The sequence below is a fragment of the Cetorhinus maximus genome, chromosome 8, assembly GCF_964194155.1.
Source record: "Cetorhinus maximus chromosome 8, sCetMax3.hap1.1, whole genome shotgun sequence".
Classification (NCBI taxonomy): domain Eukaryota; kingdom Metazoa; phylum Chordata; class Chondrichthyes; order Lamniformes; family Cetorhinidae; genus Cetorhinus; species Cetorhinus maximus.
In genome coordinates this window covers 127,545,332-127,561,685 of record NC_135886.1, presented here as the reverse complement: position 1 = coordinate 127,561,685, position 16,354 = coordinate 127,545,332, and the positions used below count along the sequence as shown (strand labels likewise).

At 47.1% G+C, this 16,354-nt stretch overlaps 1 protein-coding gene across 2 annotated transcripts in view; it reads right to left on the bottom strand.

The window, feature by feature from the left end:
* The window catches only part of LOC144683960 (phosphatidylinositol 3,4,5-trisphosphate 5-phosphatase 2A-like), a 140,151-nt gene that overhangs the window by 71,476 nt on the left and 52,321 nt on the right, over positions 1–16,354 (bottom strand). The window contains exon 1 of one of the 2 annotated variants that reach the window (XM_078547585.1): positions 15,205–15,302. The exons of the other annotated variant lie outside the window; for it this stretch is intronic. The gene's annotated coding sequence lies outside the window, so the exon portion shown is untranslated. Of the gene's footprint in view, positions 1–15,204; positions 15,303–16,354 lie in introns of those variants that run through there. 2 annotated transcript variants of the gene reach the window in all.

The following is a 16,354-nucleotide window of genomic DNA, read 5'->3' as shown; positions in this document are numbered from 1 at the left end:
GTCCGAGTCTTATCAATCGCAGCATATTAACAATCACTGAGTTTCAAAAGTAATCCTTTGCTCATGAAACTTTGCGAAATGGCCTAAGGACATGATAAGATGCCACCTAATTGCAAAGCCATTCCCTATGTTAGTAACCACCCAACAGCCAGCTGTAGAGTGGCACATGCCAAGGCCTTGGAGAGTTTTCCAGTCTGTCTGTGCTAAGGTTCAGCCAAGAGATTCTAGAAAGAGAGAAAATAAAATAAACTGGGAAAAAAACAATTCTACCATTCTAGGCTGCTAGAAGCTACAGCAACCAGACAATTTTGGTAAGATTTCAGGTGACACACCGTGATAGAGTAAACACTAATATTGCAGTAATAAAACTTTTCAAATGTCAGGGATAGATTTAGTGCCATAATACCTTAAATTAGAAAAATAAACAGGTTAAATACATCTTAAGTCAAAATTTTTAACAACTAATTTTACTTATTCCGCTGTCCATCTTTTCCTTTCACATTTTTTCCACTCTCTCTCCATGAAATTGCTCATTTTAATTTGCGTTTATTCACTCCAATCATTTTCTAGACTTCATTTCTCCCACAAACATCTAACTTTGAAACTTCTTTCTTATCTAATTGCCAAGATTATCTTTGACCAGAAATTGTTATATTGAAACCACCAGTCAAAACCAAACACAGCCATACAGGTGCTTGTTACAATTTCAAAACAGCATAAGAAAGCGTGAAGCCCAATCTTTAATTGACAACAATTCACTCTATCAAACCCGCATAACTAATTTAATATTCTATGGAATTGTTCTACCATGTTTCTCCCAGCCTCTCCCTATGGTATTTCATAGTCAAGTTCATGAACTCACTAATTCCACACTGCATTTCCACCTCAAGGACTGATTTAAGTGCTCTCCTCACCAGCCTTCCCACCTCCTTTCAAAAACTTTAGCTAATCCAGGACAGTTTCCTTCCACAAAAAGTCCTGCACATCCATCATTTCCACATTTGCCAATCTTCCCTGGCTCCCTGCATCCCAGGGAATTGATTTCAACATCCCCGTCCTCCTTTTCAAATCCCTCCATGGTCTCTTTCCCCCATATCTGGGAAATATTCTTGAGTTATATGTACCACCCTCCACCCTCCGTTCCTCAAACTCTGGAAAGTAATAAGATCAGCCGTGATCTTATTAAATGGCAGAAGCAGGCTCGAGGGGCTGAATGGCCTACTCCTGCTCCTTGTTCATATGTTCTCTGATTCCTCCTTTTCGCCATCAGAAGCCAATCTTTGGGTCATTGCACCCATGTCCTTCAAATTTTCTTCCAAAATAAGTCTCACTTATACCACTATCCCTGCTTTTATAAGCCTCCTTACTGATTTTTTCCATCTTCCTCATCTCCCTCCCACCAAATTCCACACTGTCTGGCCCCATTTTTTTTTAATACATTCACGGGATGTGGACTTCACTGGCTGGGCCAGCATTTACTGCCCATCCCTAATTGCCCCTCGAGAAGGTGGTGATGAGCTGCCTTCTTGAACCGCTGCAGTCCATGTGGTGTAGGTACACCCACAGTGCTGGTAAGAAGGGAGTTCCAGGATTTTGACCCAGTGACAGTGAAGGAACGGTGATATATTTCCAAGTCAGGATAGTGAGTGACTTGGAGGGGAACTTCCAGGTGGTGGTGTTTCCATCTGTCTGCTGCCCTTGTCCTTCTAGATGGTAGTGGTCATGGGTTTGGTAGGTGCTGTCTAAGGAGCCTTGGTGAATTCCTGTAGTGCATCTTGTAGATGGCACACACTGCTGCTACTGTGCATCAGTGACTCTTAAACGTCCCCTGTAACGCCCATTAAAAACTTTGAAACAATTTTCGACATGCACAGTGGCATATAAGTGTGAATTGTTGTTCACCAATGCAATATCAACAGCTTCAACTGAGAGAGCATTCCATAAAGCCACCAGGAACATCTTCATTTATTTGATTGAGGTTGCAATTTCACACCTCCTGGAAACTGAATCAACCCTGGAAAACACAAATGGTAGAATCCTTTTTTCAGGGCCCAGAGGTTCTAGCTTGTTGCAATCCCAGTAAAACCTAATAGGTGGAGGCCAGCCCTTCCTAGTTAGGATTTCCCCAGGAAACCTGAGTGACAGTTTTCATTGGGATAGGAAATTTAACATTTTCCTTAAAACAACAACAAATATTTTTATAATTGCCTTCATCTTTCATGAATACAATGATGGATGCCATAGTTTCAGGAGCACTCAACTTTAAGTAAAAAATTATGAGCCTTAGTTAAAGCTAATAAACAGCAAAGCTACTCTGTTGATGTTCACTGTCTGATCTTAGAGGAAATAGATCAAAGACTGTGGGCTTAGCTCAGGCTCTTCAATTTTGCACATCGACACTTGGTTGTGCAAAAACAGCTCTTGATATTTTGTGAGGAAATGCGTCACTCAAGTGGCTATATTGTTATCACCAAAAAGAAAGAACAGCAGCTCTGGAGAGTCTGCAACAAAAGCAGACAATGGAGATTAAATGTGAAACAAAAGACCCGACTGCAAACGATTGCATATATTTTTAAGGGAAAAGAGGAGTTAGAGCTTTATCCTTTCACACGTCCGGGATCAGGGTTTGAATAAGACCCACAGTGATCAGATGAAACCATCCTCTTTCTACTGTATGTCAAAGTTCTAATCAGTAGTAGCCATGGGTAGAGGCGGTAAGCAGTCCACCCCACTTTGGTATTAAATTGGGAGTCTCAATCAGATAAACCACAAGTATAGCTGACGGGCGCAGGGGCAGATAGAAACCTGAATCTGGCCTGGTGGGTTGTGCTCTACTGGAAGTCAGAGTCAAGATGTATTGCTGCAGTAGAGTACAGGAAGGTTTATTATTACCTAAGTCATACGATGATGGGGAGTGTTTGGTAGAGGGAGAATTACTCTGCTTCTAAACAATGCTGCACTTGAGATGAGATTGCTTGATGCATGGTATAAAAACTTTACTCAATATCTAGTCGTTATCACTAAGACAAAGGCAAAATACTGCGGATGCTGGAAATCTGAAACAAAAACAAAAAGTGCTGGGAAAACTCAGCAGGTCTGACAGCATCTGTGGAGAGTAAGACAGAGTTAACGTTTCGAGTCCAAATGACTCTTCTTCAGAGCTAGTCTTTATCACACCTGACCTCAGGTGCTTCAAGCTAATACTGAGTACAAGTGTTGAAGTTGTTCAATGTATAATAATATAATACATACCATGTGGTTCAAATTTGAGCAAAATATAGCGTTGAGATACAAACTAAAGAAAGCTTCCTGAAAATACAGCACGTGGTCATAAGTTTTCTCGGTACAACTATAATTAAAGTTAAATCAGTTTCACAGAATAAATGCAGTGTGGTTAATTTGTTCACTGCATGGTTCCACTAAACCGTAGCATAAAGTTTGAACTCACTAAGCACAGCTGTGTTGCAGTTGCCATCTGGCATCTGTCCTAACCCAGAAAGCCCAGAACTACAGTGGAGATGGCACCATAATGGCTTGGATGGAAGTGAACTGAAGGCTGTGCTGACTAAGTATCTCTTCAGTTTAAAAAGCTCTAACAAAAACAAAGTGTGGAATTCCAAACTAGGGGTCAAAGTGGGCCATTTTCTAGAGTCGCTGGCATTGTGCCAAGCTAAAAACAGCCTGAGAGTGTGCAATGGAGGGGAATTGCCAGTTTGGCTTTAAGACAGAAGAAAACAATTAACTTGTTACAAAAAAAAGTTCTCCTGTCTCTCCTGAAGGGGCTGACTTTTTTGCTGGGATACTGTTTCACAGCTGCCGGGCAGCCCTGTGATGCTCAGGCCAATCTGCATGTGAGCGTCTAGGCAATAGGCATCCATACAGCTCCCAGACTGTGGTTAGCGTGATAGCTAAGCACAGGCCAGCAATTACTTGACATCCAGGCATGCACACACCCTAGAAGAAATTGGGAGTTAATTTTTCTGTTCCTCAGCCCAAGGGCACAAAGGTATCTGCTGCCTCACTAAAAGGACAGTTAACTCAGCACAGGCATGAATATGGCAAAGTACAACCCTGCCCAGTGAACGGACCCAAGGTGGGGAGATATAAGGTGAAGCTCCTTCAGGGAAAATCAATCTTTGAAATACTTGGAATGAGTTATCTCTCATCGATCATCCAATTATCTGAAGCAGTTCAAAAGCTGAAAGTGTGCTGGGTATGGGAGGTTTGCTGAAGTGTACATCTAGTTCTAAATTGCTATCCAACCTGGGTCCTAGAATATCTAGTATCAACTTACAATCTCTACTTGCTTAGATCCTTGAATGTTTGACATTGATTTTGTTCCAGCATCGATGAAAGTTTTGCAAAGAGTGAGATGTTAGAAATCAATATTAATTGAGGCTTTTTAAATAAAATGGAGGTCACATAGATTCTATTAATAACATCAGTGGGAACATTACAAAATTATTTGCATGACCAAGATAGGCTAGATCATGGAACCAAAAACAAAGATGCTGGTGATTTGTTCTACCTCGGCTTTATCGCATAAACAGCACTTCAGTAAGTTGAGCTACTGTTCCAAGGATGGACGACCCTCCAAGTCATTCACCATCCTGACTTGGAAACATATCACCGTTCCTTCACTATCACTGAGTCAAAATCCCAGGACTCCCTTCCTAACAGCACAGTGGGTGTGCCTACACCACATGGACTGCAGTGGTTCAAGACGGCAGCTCACCATCACCTTCTCAAGGGCAGTTAGGGATGGGCAATAAATGCTGGCCTAACCAACAATGCCCACATCTGATGAACAAATGAAATAAAAAGTAAATTAAAAAATAAACACTGGGCCAGATCTTCCAGGCTCCAGATTGTTGGAGACCAGACGCATCCCACAAAGATATATGTTGGGACCCCTTGGAAATCCCAACACAGTAACTCCATGGGAATTGCCCAGGACATTAGAACTTCCGATGGGCAATTCCTCTACTCCCCGGGACCCTCCGAAAATGTCTCCAACTCTGAGTTAGAGTTGAAGACTCTGGACGGTTAGCCAAATAGTTACCCAGGGAATGTTAGGCGGAAAAATCCTGGTTTAACTCCTGGTTAACTATACAACTGACACCTCTCGCCTTCCACCACCACCACCCCTCCAATCGGCCCTCACCCCAACTCCGCTAGACCCCTGAATCCCCCCCTGACCGCCAGACTCCCCCTACTCAACCTGACCCAACCTCACCACCTAACTCTACCCCTGGCCCTCCAACATCCACTCCCGAACCCACCTGACCTGACTTCACCACCCTACCCAACTACCACCCTACCCATCTGCCACCCTATCACCCCACCCGCCTGCCAACCTACCCACCTGCTGCCCTACCCCCTTACCTACTTACCTCACCAACCCTACCTGTTTTCCCACCTACACATTCACCCAGACGCTCATAGACTAACACACTGAAAAACTGTTTAAATATTTAAATATCAAAGCTTTTCAGTGTGTTAGTGAACACATACCAGAATACAGCAGCTAGTGTCATAAAAAATGGAGCATCCTTTGTCTTCCCCATGAAGATCCAGTGCAGTTGGATTGAAGGTATGCTCCACATTTCTGGAGAAGCCAGGATCGGAAGCCTTGGCCAGAAATGTGGAGCCCCAGCATGGTGTAGAAAAGCAGGGGCAGAGCAGCCATCCAACAGTGATTACCACGCCTTGGAAGATTCTGGCCATTTAATCTTGTCATGCTAATTAAATACTGTATGTAGTCAACATTCAAATTCGTATAAAGAGCAACCCAGAAGGCTACGAATCAAACTTATATTTGAGAATTTCATTCCCTTCAATTTTTCTAAACAGTTTAAGACAATTCTATAACAATTCTAAACATTTTGAAGAACAATTTTCCTTTAAGGAAGGGATTTTTTTTGTTGCGTTAATGGGCAAATGCACTGTGTGGTGTGATACCCAACAATACAGTCAGCAAGGTTTCAGTTCAATTCTCTGTGTAGAGTTAACTGTGAGTCTGGATTAAACCAGTAGTTAAAACAAAACATGATCGCTTCTCGGCCTTTTGGCTAAGATCAAGTGTTGCAGGGGCGACACCATGGTCCTGCCAAGGCAAGGTCGGGATGGAAGGGCGATAACCAATCGCAATCCAAATCCATACCGTGGGTTACCTATCACCGTCCGAGTCACGGTGAACCACAGCGACGAGGGAGGATCACCTATGGATCGGGGCTTCTTCACCAGGAGGATCCTGTTGAAGGCATGCGGCTTCCAAGCTACGGAGATCTTCACCCTGCACGACTCCCGCAAAGGTGGTTATTTTGACGTGACGTTCAAGCGAGTGGCAGACTGCGTCCGGCTCCTGAGGGTGTTCGAGGAGAAGAGAGACCTGCCGGAGATGAAGATCCTGACGGCGGAGCCGCACTTTTCTCTGCCGTTGCAACGGGAACGTGAGGTGATGGTGCATGTGTACAACCCCTTCGTCCCTGTCGCCGACGTGGTCACCTTCCTCACCAGGTACTTCGATAAGGTGGGGAGCGGCACCGAGATTCGAGACGACTTGGGGATCTGGACAGGCAAACGCCTGTTTAAGGTCACGCTAAAGACCGATGGTAAGGGAGCCATTTTCCACCCTCCCTCCAGTTTCGCTATCGGGGGAAACCGGGGCTACCTGGTCTACGCTGGGCAACCCAAGCATTGTCGCTCATGCGGCAAGGCTGGTCATGTGGCGGCCAACTGCAGCGCCTCCCTCTGCAAGATCTGCAAACAGGAAGGGCACCAGACAAAAGACTGCAAACAGGCCAAGTGCTGCAACCTGTGTGGCGAGGCAAGTCACCTCTACAGGACCTGCCCCAAACGCTGCCGTACTTACGCACAGGCAGCCAAAGCCGACCAGGGGGAAGCAGAAGAAAGGTTCCGTGTCACTCCAACCACCAAGGCCCCCAGGGAGCTCAACGGGACAAAGGAGGACACAGAGAGAGACAAGGTGGAGAAAGAGATTGAGGCAACAGAGAGCCAATCAACAGCACTACCCCCTGAACCTCCCAGTCCTCAGGACAGCGAATCAATGGAGGAGGAGGCAGCAGTGGAAAAGCAGCAGGGGGAGTGGCGGACGGTGAAGAACAAGAAAAGTAAGAGGGAGCGAAGAAGAAGCAAAGGCGTTTCCCAGAGAAGCGGCAAGAGGCGTCTCCCATCCGACACGGATGACAAGGGCAGCAGCTCTTCGGATGATGAAGTGCCAGAGCGGCACCGACAGAAGAGGCGGCAAAGCTCCAGGGCGTTGGAGAATGAGACACCCGAGCTCCAGAAAATTGGAGACAACAAGGAGACCAGCGCACCCCAACTTTGCCTGCAACCTGAGGAGGCCAGTGCACCACAGCCCCTGGAATCTGGGAGCAGTGAGGCAATCATCGCACCCCAGCTCCAGGAAGCCGGGAACAGCAACCCCCCAGAGGGGGTGAGTTTTGGAGAAGCTTCTCCAGCAAAGGTCATCTCAAAACCCGCTCTCTACGTGAACCTCCAGATGCCACTGGAGCAGAACACGGCCAAGGAGATCTACCTCAGCCCATCCAAAGTGAAGGAATTTGAGCTCACTACGGGTATGAAGGAGCAGACTAAAGGTCTGGGACTCTCAGAGACAGTGGGTTTGGTAGGAGAATAAATGCTTTAAAATGGGTTTAAAGATTGTATCCATAAATGTGCGTAGCATTAAATCTACTACGCGATGTGTTGCGACCTTGGACTACCTAGCCAAGGTCAAAGCTGACCTGTTGTTTCTGCAGGAGTGTGCGATACCGCACCTCAGCTCCTACAGGCAATGGTCACGATGGTGGTCCCACGGGCCATCGATCTGGTCAGGCGGAAACGACTCTCGTTCCTCCGGCCTGGGTATTCTGCTGCGGGGAGGCAACTTCACCGTCTCCGAGGTCAAGGAGGTGGTGGGCGGGCGACTCCTCGTAGCAGACGTAATGTACAAGAACGCTCCACTCCGGTTAATTAACGTGTATGGCCCGGCACAAGGGGCTGAGCGGCTGGAGGTTTTTCAGCAGCTCCCACTGCTGCTGGCGACCTCCAGGCCGGTCATTCTGGGCGGGGACTTCAACTGCATCATCGATGCGGCTGGACGATCCGGCAGGGCCGGAAGCAGATTGGACGCTACGTCCAGATCCCTGATGGAAACAGTTAAGGATGCCAAGCTGCACGACGTCTTCAGCAACCCTGCAGACGGAGCGCAGCGTAGATACACCTGGTCGCGGCCAGACGGGTCCATTCGTTCCAGGATAGACTTCCTGTTTGTGTCCCGTGCATTCACAGTCAGATCCACCGACGTCAAGCCGGTGTTCTTCTCTGACCACTGCCTCCTACTGGCGGACTGCCACTTGGAGGAAGACCTGAGGGTGGGCAGGGGGGCATGGAAGCTAAATGTGCAACTGCTGACCCCAGAGAACATTGAGGAGCTCAAGAGGGATTACAAAGGTTGGAGAACTGTGAAACCCCTCTTTGAGTCCCTGACACACTGGTGGGAAGTGATCAAGGGAAGCATCAAGAGGTTTTTCATCCGCAAAGGCACCCAGAAAGCTAGAAAGGAACAGAGGGAAATGTCCCGACTCCAGGAAAAGATGCAGAATCTGCTCCGGCTGCAGTCGATGGGGGTCGATGTCAAGGAGGAGCTCCAAGAGGTGAAGGGCCAGCAAGCCTCGCACTTTGCCTCGGAGGCCTCCAAGATCATCTTCCGTTCCAGAGTCCGCTCCGTGGAGCAGGATGAGACGTGCTCACGTTTCTTCTTCCAAAAGGTACACAGAGAGCGCTCTGTGATCAGCAGCCTGAAGGAAGAAGACGGCTCAGTAAAGTCATCACGGTCCGACATTCTGAGGATCAGCAAATCCTTTTATGCCGGACTGTATGACGTGAAGCCCACGGACAGCACGGCCTCCCAGTCCTTCCTGTCCTCTATCACGGAGGTCTTAGACCACAGTACGCGGGAGAGCCTAGACAAACCGCTAACTCCTGACGAACTGACTAAGGCCCTCGAGTCCTTCGAGAAGAGTAAAACCCCCGGAAGCGACGGCCTGCCGGCGGAGTTGTATTCGGCTCTGTGGGACTTGATCGGCCCAGACCTGCTAGAAGTGTACGAGAGTATGCTCCTGGCCGGCAGCATGTCAGAATCCATGAGGAAAGGCATCATCACCCTCATCTACAAGCACAAGGGGGAAAGGGAGGAAATTAGAAATTGGCGACCCATTTCACTGTTGAATGTGGACTATAAGATTCTGTCCAAGGTCATCGCCAACCGGGTCAAATCCGCTCTGGAATTGGTGATTCACCCTGACCAGACCTGCTCTGTGCCAGGCAGGAAGATCTCTGACAGCCTGGCGCTGCTCAGGGATACGATTGCCTATGTAAAGGACAGGGGTGTGGATACCTGCCTCATCAGCTTGGATCAGGAGAAGGCCTTTGACAGAATATCGCACACCTACATGGGGGATGTGCTCTCCAAAATGGGCTTTGGGGAGGGAATTCGAAATTGGATCCAACTGCTCTACACTAACATCAGTAGCGCAGTCTCAATCAATGGGTGGGAAACAGATAGCTTTCCGATTAAATCTGGAGTCAGGCAGGGCTGTCCTCTCTCGCCTGTCCTTTTCGTGTGCTGCATAGAACCCTTTGCCGAGTCCATCAGGAAGGATCCGGGCATAAGAGGAGTGACGATCCCAGGCAGTGGAGGCACTCAGGTAAAAGCCTCCCTGTACATGGACGACGTCGCCGTTTTCTGCTCGGATCCGCTGTCGGTGCGCAGACTGATGCACGTCTGCGACCAGTTCGAACTGGCCTCGGGAGCCAAGGTAAATCGTGGGAAGAGCGAGGCCATGTTCTTTGGGAACTGGGCTGACCGATCCTTTGTCCCCTTCACTGTCAGGGCTGACGGCCTGAAGGTGCTGGGGATATGGTTCGGAGGGACCGGGGCATGCGTTAGAAACTGGAAGGAGCGAGTGGCTATGGTGAAAAGGAAACTGGGCATGTGGGAGCGACGCTCCCTCTCCATTGTGGGTAAGAACCTGGTCATCAGGTGTGAGGTACTCTCGCTGTTGCTGTACGTGGCGCAGGTCTGGCCCATTCCAGACTCCTGCGCGATGGCGATCACTCGAGCCATCTTCCGCTTTATCTGGAGGTCGAAAATGGATCGTGTCTGCAGGGACGCGATGTACAAGCCTCTAGATAAAGGGGGAAAAAACGTGCCCAACATCGCCCTCATACTGATGGCCACCTTTGTGTGTGGCTGCATCAAGCGGTGCGTAGACCCTCAGTACGCAAACACCAAGTGTCACTACGTGCTGAGGTTCTACCTGTCCCCGGTGTTGCGAAGGATGGGTCTGGCCACGCTGCCGCGGAACGCTCCAAGTAGTTGGACCGTGCCGTACCACCTGTCCCTGGTGGAAAAATTTATGCAGAAAAACACCTTTGACCACAAGTCCATCAGGCAGTGGTCAGCACGTAACGTCCTAGAGGCCCTGAGGGAAAAGGAGAGGGTGGACCCTGTGGGATGGTTCCCCGAGCAGACTGTCAAAGTCATTTGGCAGAATGCCTCATCGCCAGAACTTTCCAACAAGCACCAAGACGTAGCTTGGCTGGTGGTGAGAAAGGCCCTCCCCGTCAGATCCTTCCTACACGCCAGGAGTCTCACCCCCTCTGCACGTTGCCCTCGAGGTGGCTGTGGTGGGGAAGAGACCGTTGTTCACCTCCTTGTGGATTGTGCCTTTGCAAAGAAAGTCTGGAGAGAGATGCAGTGGTTGCTGTCGAGGTTCATCCCGAGCAGTTCTGTGACACAGGACTCTGTGCTCTACGGGCTGTTCCCAGGGACACACACCGAGACAAACATCGACTGCAGCTGGAGGATCATCAACTCGGTGAAAGAGGCGCTTTGGTCTGCCCGAAACTTGTTGGTCTTCCAGCACAAAGAGTTGTCCCCGACCGATTGTTGCGGACTGGCACAATCCAAAGTCCAGGACTACGTGCTGAGGGACGCACTAAAGCTTGGGGCAGCTGCCGCAAAGGCGCAATGGGGAAGGGTCGCTGTCTAAGACCTTTCTACCACAGCGCACCGAGAGACTGGGAACTGTTTAGAGCCCCTCGGGCTGTACAGATCAAAATGAAAGGCTGTAAATGATTGTAATATTGTTTGTACTGATGCACCTGGTGATACATTATGTAAAAGTTTAACCTGGATTGTACCCTTGTAATGTTGTTCTTGAAATGGTTTTGAATGTGATTGAAGATAATTTATGAATAAAGTATATTTTTACAAAAAAAAAGTTAAAACAAAACATCAGCCTGGACCAGGAGAAGGCCTTTGACAGAATATCGCACACCTACATGGTGGATGTGCTCTCCAAAATGGGGTTTGGGGAGGGAATCCGCAACTGCTCTACACTAACATCAGTAGCACAGTTTCAGTCAGTGGGTGGGAATCAGAAAGCTTTCCAATTAAATCTGGAGTCAGACAGGGCTGCCCTCTCTCCCCTGTCCTGTTCATGTGCTGCATAGAACCTTTGCTGAGTCCATCAGGAAGGATCGCGGATAAGAGGAGTGATGATCCCAGGCAGTGGATACACTCAGGTCAAAGCCTCACTGTACATGGACGATGTCACCGTCTTCTGCTCGAATCTGCTGTCAGTAGGCAGACTGATTAACATCTGCGACAAGTTTGAACTGCCCTCAGGAGCCAAGGTAAATCGTGGCAAGAGTGAGGCCAAGTTCTTTGGAAACTGGGCTGACCGATCCCAAGCACCTTCAGGTCAGGCTGCCTGAAGGTGCTGGGGATATGGTTCGGAGAGACCAGGGCATGCATTAGAAACTGAAAGGAACAAGTGGCTATGGTGAAAAGAATACTGGGCATGTGGGAGCGACACTCCCTCTCCATTGTGGGTAAGAACCTGGTCATCAGATGTGAGGCACTCTCAGTGTTGCTGTACAAGGCGCAGGTCTGCACTCCTGTGCTGTGGTGATCACCTGAGCCATCTTCCGCTTTATTCGGAGGTAAAAGATAGATCGTGTTTGCAGGGATGCGATGTACAAACCCCTAGATAAAGGGAGAAAAGACGTACCCAACATCACCCTCATCCTGAGGGCCATCTTTGTGTGTGGCTGCATTAAGCTGTGCATTGACCCTTGGTACGCAAACACCAAGTGTCATTGCGTGCTGAGGTTTGACCTGCCCCCGGTGTTGCGAAGGATGGGTCTGGCCACGCTGCCGCGGAACGCTCCAAGTAGTTGGACCGTGCCGTACCACCTGTCCCTCGTGGAAAAATTTATGCGGAGAAACACCTTTGACTACAAGTCCATCAGGCAGTGGTTGGCACATAACGTGCTAGAGGCCCCGCGGGAAAAGGAGATGGTGGATCCTGTCGGATGGTTCTCCGAGCAGAATGTCAAAGTCATTTGGCAGAATGATCATCGCCAGAACTTTCCAACAAGCACCAAGACGTAGCTTGGCTGGTGGTGAGAAAGGCCCTCCCCGTCAGATCCTTCCAACACGCCAGGAGTCTCAACAACTCCGCATGCTGCCCTCGAGGTGACTGTGGTGGGGAAGAGACCATTGTTCACCTCCTTGTGGATTGTGCCTTTGCAAAGAAGGTCTGGAGAGAGATGCAATGGTTTTTGTTGAGATTAATCCGAGCAGTTCTGTGACACAGGACTCTGTGCTCTATGGGCTGTTCCCAGGGACACACACCGAGACAAACATCAACTGCAGCTGGAGGATCATCGACTCGGTGAAAGATGCTCTTTGATCTGCCTGAAACTTGTTGGTCTTCCAGCGCAAAGAGTTGACCCTGACCAAGTGTTGCAGACTGGCACATTCCAAGACACTAAAGCTTGGGGCAGCCACCACAAAGGCGCAATGGGGAAAGGTCACCGTCTATGACCTTTCAGCCAGAGTCCACCGAGCAGCTGGGAATTGTATAGACCCCTTGTGCTGTATGACTCACATTGAACGTATGCAATGAATATCACATGCATTGCAATTGTATTGAAGCACCTCAGAGTGCATGTAGACAACTTAAATACCATTGCACTGTCTGACATGACCATTTTGAAATGCCTGAAATGTTCCTTGATTGTATTGAAGCACCTCAGGGTGTGGCATGATGTATGTGGAAAACTTGAATATTATTGCACTGTTTGTGATGGCGATTTCGAAATGTTTTGTAATGTTCTTTCAGATATTTTATGAATAAAGTATAATTTTGCAAAACAAACAAAATGTTTATTGAAGCTGTTGGTGGTGTGGGACTGTCCAGGGAGACTTCACCCACTTTCAAGTCACCAATGATCAGCACCTAAACAGATATTCATTTGCCGTAAGGTGACCTGGCTGGCTGACTGGCTAAATGGATGGGAATTTTCATTTCTGCCCATGCTTTCCCACAAATATATTAAAGAGTGTAGTTCGAAAATCACAAGCTGATGATTGGTGAATGGGAAAACCCTGGCCATTGACTCCAGCTAAAATCCTGAGATCAGCAAACATGTCTCCCATACATCCCACTCTGGCCTCAGTGCAAACAGGAGTGCCATAACCCCCATACCCCCTGCAATACAAGAGGAGTTTTTGGCCCCCAATATCTATTAATACAGAAATGTAATGGTTCAAACTACTATAAAAACATATTATTTTGGGCGTTTTGATATTTTCTCCAATGATTATGTTGTAAGGAACATATGGAGACGCAAACACAGTGAAGACTTTGCAGTCCATCTAAGCACTTATTCACTCAGATATCCAATTCTCTCTTAAATGTTTTTCCACCTATCTACCTCTGCTGGTCACGTATTGTACACATTAATCAGCATCTACGTAGGGTAAGTAAATCAGAGCCATCCTCGCACCTTCTGGTTTCTAAGCTTCAACCCATATGCCCTGTTGCTAATATGGAAATCTTAAACATATGGTTTGGGTTTGATTCATCAATTCTGTTTCAGGATTTTGAATCTATGAATAATATCTCTCCTCAGCTTTCTCTCTTCCAGAGAAGTGATCTCACACTCCTCAATGTCTTCTCACGCCTTAAAGCTAGAAATCAAAATGGTTTCCAAGTCCGCATTATCTTTAAATACTCGACCATACAACAAATCATTACTTATAAAATTTTGCCTGGTTGCCACCGGACACTATGGGCACTCTCATTGCACAAGAGCATCCCAAGCACAGCAGTTCAAATAATGAGGGCTGAAGTTGACCTTGAGCACTAATGAAAAACAGGGGAAAGGGAATCAGAATTGATCCCATCTTGAATTCTGCCCCAATTTTCTTTTACTGATGGAAAAAAGACAGCAAGTGTGTAAAATGAACCGCCTACACATTATTGCTCGTTTTTTTCTACTGTGCAAGTTGAATTTGACCACCCCCTCCTCCCCCTCCCTCCCCCTTGTGTCTCTCTATCTTTACACACGCATGTTGGTTTGTGTACAGCAGCTAGAGCCCAGCAGCAGTCTCAAGTGAAATGTCCAATCCCAAACCCCAGATAGAGGTAGAGGCCGATGTGAAGTGTTTCAAGCATTAAATAATCGTTTCACATTGAAATGTATTGACTTGTACTCAGAATGGTGTAATTATATTTACATGCTTGTGACATTATTAACGCTAGTTAAGGTCTTCCCATTATGACAGTGTTAGTGAGAGATGGGCAGGAACTGCCCATCCCCCCTACATGGCACACAAGTTATCAGAAAACTCTGGACAAAGACTGGGGGGAAATGTTACCCCGAGTGTCACAGGGACCAATGCAAGGATTTCTGTTGCTACCTATCTACATAAGAGACCTGGACACCAAAGGCACGAAATTTGGGGGAACAACAGAGACACAGGATGCATTTTGAGATGGGCAGAGAATTCAGATTCATTATGCAAATGAGCAAACAACTTTCAAAATGGAAGAGGATAGGTACTTTAAAAAGAAAAATGTGCAAGACCATGGATAAAGAATGGGGGAGTGGGGCGAATTGAAATATCTGGCTCACTTTCAAAGAGACGGCATTGGCATGATGGGCTGAATGACCTCCTTCTGTGTTGTATGGTTCTATACCTTGCAGATGAAATTTAATACTGATAAACACAACGCCAGGGGTTTTCCACTCTGGTGAAATCTGGGCGTGTGATTGGCGGGGGGAGACTTGTAAAAGCTGTACATAAATGCGAATACTTACCAGCCTGTTTGTGAAGTGGAGGCTGGAAGCAAGTAATAATGTCCATTCTGATAGAACTTACTGGTCACTATCTTAGCTGTTCAAATAACTTGCATCTCCTATTTGCAAGATACAAATTTGCTGGCATCCAGATATATCCAGTGCTATTTGGTTATGTAATGCTCTGAATTTCCCCTCTCTCTACTCAAACAAACACACATTTATACACATACTGTTATATAGTTAATCTTCAGACAACTTTTCTTAGTGGAAACATTTAACTTCATTTACAAGTAGCAACAACTACATGTGCGCATCAAACTCCATAACTAAAGAAGAACTCTCTTGTAGACGTTCCCTGTGCTGCTAACACATTGGTTTACACAGATCATGTGATCTTACAACAGGATTATTCTTAAAGGTACGGTCCTACATTTCCCAAAACTATAATTCCTACATTCCTTCCCCTTTAACTTTTCTGTACATTTTGTATTTACGAGGATATTTATCTCATGATATTACAATATTTACACAGGACATGAAATTACACGTTCAGTCTTTCAGGTGGTTTCCTGATCCGTGTGGAACATCGCAACTCCACAACTTCAGATTCTTTTGCAGGAAACATATTCTCTGTAACCGCATTAACATCAGGTGCCTCATTAGGCACATGCAGTTCGGTGTCTTCCACTCCGACAGAGACATCGGGCATGTTTGTCCTCGGTTGAGCAACTTCAACAGGAACCACTGGTTCAGTAATGGTCACAGGTGGAACATCATTTTGCTGGGGTATCTCTCTTTCTTAAAGATCCACATGCTTACGGGTGACCTGGCCCTCGACTTCCACATGGCACAATAATGGTCCAATCACAGAGCTCACTTTGTGCAACCACTTCAGTCCTCCACCGAAATTCTTTACATATACTGCTTCTCCAACGGTAAATTGTCGCTCACGACTATGCAAATCGTGAGTCGCTTTTTGGTTCCCTTGACTTTTCTCCAACTTCCCCTCCAAATTGGGAGGTATGAAAAACGGTGCCTCATCAGTAATTCTGCATCCTCTTTCTACGCGTCTTCTTTTTTCTACCACAGAGTTTAGTCTCAGCTTTCTTTTTGACTTCACTGTCAGCCAGACTTCTCTCAGGTGAAATCTCAGCTTGTCTTGGTTCAG